Below are 4,007 nucleotides of genomic sequence, written 5' to 3'. Positions count from 1 at the left end.
ATTAATTATTTAATTAATTTCTTTACTAATAATTAAATAGGATTTAATTTGGTTAGGATTCCCTTTAATTAATTAATGTGGTCCACCACGGATCGTGGACCCTTGCATAAACCAGAGTCTTAAGCCTATTAGGAATAAAGAGAGTAAAATCTTTTACTAGTCAGATTCTAATTAGGAATCCTAGACCTATATACCTGTTAGGAACAGAAAGTAGGCCTTTACTATTCAGATTCTGATTAGGATTCCTAACTCTATAAATAGGGATTAGAAAGCAATTAGAACCCTTACCACCCATAGTTATATTACACGAAATTATTCTCAGGAGATTCCCCACCACCAAGCCTAGGGAGATCAATCGGATGGAAATCTTAGAGAAGAACCTTAATAGCCAAGGGAGGATTAATTAAGGCTAAGAGGTAACCCATGTCTCAACAAAACCTATTTTCCTTGCTATATCTTATTCATTGGCTCCTTTGATATATGATTCTGTGCTTGAGTCTTAATAGAGCTTTGCCTAGGGTTTATATTGTGTTTATGTGATAATCTTGGTGTTTATGTGATAATCTTGATGTTCTTGATGCTATGATTAATTATATGAACGATCTTGCATTTTGATTATGTCTAGAGTCCTAGGGTTATAACGTGGATTTCGTATTATGATATTCTTGGTATATTTGGGTGGGATTCTGCATGGTCGGGTGTTGAGTCTAGCCTAGGACTTGTGTTTAGGACTTTGCATATAGATTTCTTGGTGTTCTTGTAATTCCAGATGTCCCTAGATCGTTATGTGATTTATGTTGAGTCTTTACATGTTTTGGAATCGTGTTAGGGTATATTTGGTGTGATTCTTGGTTTAATTTCGTTACTTGAATACGTGGTGTTGTCGGTTATGTGTTTGAATGTGTTTGGACATGGTTTCGGGTTTCACGAAAGATCCCGGGACCGAAGTATTACACACGAGTCAGTGGGGGGGGGTAGGTGGGGGCAGGGGTGCCTGCCACCTACCCGCTGCCCCCTTGCCCGATTTCCAACGGGTAGGCGACTGCCCGCCGGGCACCCGCTAGAACTGTAGCCGCCGCCGGCGGGTGGTCCTCCACCCGCCGCCCACCCGCTGGAAAGTTGGTGGGTATTGTGATGTTTTCCCCCGTTTGTTGTTTCCACGTGTCCCGTTGTACCCCGTTTGTCGTGTATGAGTCTCGTTTGGTGTTTTAGGCATCATTCTAGGATCTTATGTGTGATGTGTGTCATTGTTGCTGTGTCTTGCTTGTTATGTCATTATGTGTTGATTGATTGATGATGATGAGTATTGTGGTCATTTCGCAATGGCCAGTGTGACTGATGATGATGATGAGATTGTGATTAGTGGAAAATAAACTGTTGGCGGTTGGCACCACTTGTGCTCGATCATTGTACTAAAGGTACAGGCCATAGCGGTGACTGTGCTAAAGGCACACACCCACCTTCGACTAGTGTGTCGTTGAGCATGGGTCAGGTTATAAGTGCTGCGGTGTCATGTTAGAGCTACATGCGCTAACCCCTTGATATTGGCACTAGAGGTGCGGATCATTGAATGGCACTGCGGTACCATCTTGGTATGTTGGTGGTTGAAAGGTGGGTTCGTCGGTGGGGGCATGTAGTTGCCCGGAGCCATAAGGGGTGGGGATATAAGGGTGGCCTGGAGGTATAGGTTGGAACTGATATAAGAACGGAGGGGAGTTATACGGTTGGAACTTGGTATAAGGTTGGAGGCTGAATTGTGTGCTTTATTGACTACTTGCTAATTGATTGTATTGAATGCCTTAGTTATTTGCATGCTTACCTACCTGTTATGTCTTGCATTGCATGGTTAGGGTGTCTATTAGTTCTTATGATTATTCTATGATATTGAGTCTGTTGATATGCCCTGAGTCTTGATCTTGGATTTAAACAAGAGTCTCGTAAGTATATATATATATATATATATTCCAGTTTCAAAATGAGTTTATTATATCTACCTATATTGTACTTAACGCGTTGGAGTGAGTTACCAGCATTATTCGCTGACGGTTGTTATACCGAATGTTTTCAGGTGATGAGCATTAGCTTTGGAGCGCGCTAGTGGACTCGTGGACTTAGTTTAGATAGTTCTGACCTAGATGACATGGCATGCGTGCCTTGATTTGTTGTAACACCCCGTGTTACGGCCTTCAATCCCGGATTAATTATTTAATTAATCCCGTTAATAATAGTTAAATATGATTTAATTCGGTTAAGTTTCCCTTTAATTAATTAATAAGGTCCACCATGAACCGTGGACCCTTGCCTAAATTAGAGTCTTAAGCCTATTAGGAATAAAGAAAGTAAACCTTTTACTATTCAGATTCTAATTAGGAATCCTAGATCTAGTTATCTATTAGGAATAAAGGAAGTAGGCCCTTTACTATTCAGATTATGATTAGGATTCTCTTTAATAAATTAATATGGTCCACTATGGACCATGGACCCTTATCCCTAAAACAAGTCCTTAGTCCTATAAGGAATGGAATTAGCAAGCCCATAGTATTTAGACCCCAATTATGAATCTTAGGAATATATATATATATATATATATATATATATATATATATATATATATATGATCATAGGAGGCACCTAAATCTTACACCACAATAATCTCTCACCACATAAGAAGTTCCAAGAATCCCCTTAGGAGAAATCAAGAAAGACCCTTCATAGCCAAGGAATTAATTAAGGCTAAGAGGTAACCCATGTCTCAACAAAACCTATTTTCATAGCTATGATTCCCCTCTTAGGATTTCCCCCATATTCTTGTGTGTTGATGATTCGTTATAACGATATTGATAATTGGTGTTATGATTCCATGGGTGATCTTGATGATAAGAGGTTCTTGATGATTATGTGGTGTTCTTGATATTCTTGATGATTATATGATGCTCTTGATGTTTATGTGATATTCCTACCGAATCTTGATATTAGAAGATGAATTGTGTTCTTGTTGAAATAAAAGTAATTAGAACCCTAGGTTGTATCGGGAAACTCGTATGGTGTTATTCTTGGTATATTGGGTGGGAATTCGTATGTTTGGGTGTTGATTATGTTTAGAAAAGCATGATAGGTTATGTGACATATGTTCTCGCTTTTGGATCCGTTAATTGTCTACGTGTTGTTGTCAATTGCGTTTGAAAGTATCTAAGCATGGTTTCGGGTTCCACAATGGTTCCCGGGGCGTTTTCTGTGATAAAAAAGTCAGTGGGGGGTAGGTGGGGGTAGGGGACCCGCCACCTACCCGCGGCCAATATGGGCAACATCGGCAGCAGGCAGCCGGCGGGCGGGCAGCTGCCCGCCGGGCACCCGCTGCCCGGAATCACGCCACCGGCTACCCGCTGGAAAATACCCCACTTCGGGATTTTGGCTTCCCCATTTGATGTTCCCCCGACCCCCGTGGCGTCCCAACGGACTCCGTCTATCGTGCCTATGTCTAGTTTGATATTTCGGGTACCGTTCGTAGGTTGTATGAGTCTTATATATTGCATGCTAGTTGAATTGGTATCCCGTTGACCTAGGTGAAAGAAGTATGAACCCCTTAGGATTATTCTTAATATGTGAAGGATCACGCATAGGTTTTGTTATACGTTTTCTCCCCCTTCCCAATGTGTTAATGTGGGTTGCATGTGCTTGCTATGTGTTATGTGTGCATGATACCCCAATTCGGTTGCGATCGAATTGGTTATTCCTGAGCTGCGGTCAGATTTACACTCTCGGGCTGCGGTCCACAGTTTGGTTGCGATCAAACGTTTCTACATGAGCTGCGGTTCATATTTCCTGGCTGCGGTCAGATGACATACTCTTGGGCTGCGGTCCACTGTTTGGTTGCGATCAAACTATGATGAGCTGCGGTTCATCGGTCGGTTGTGATCGACGCCTCCGTGTTGCGATACGGGGCAGGGTGCTGCGGGGGCCGTGTCAAAGCTATATGCGCTGACCCTCATGTATGGGCATGCGATTGG

Source organism: Ipomoea nil, unplaced genomic scaffold (genome assembly GCF_001879475.1).
Source record: "Ipomoea nil cultivar Tokyo-kokei standard unplaced genomic scaffold, Asagao_1.1 scaffold0519, whole genome shotgun sequence".
Taxonomy (NCBI): domain Eukaryota; kingdom Viridiplantae; phylum Streptophyta; class Magnoliopsida; order Solanales; family Convolvulaceae; genus Ipomoea; species Ipomoea nil.
Note: the sequence above shows the minus strand (reverse complement) of the source record.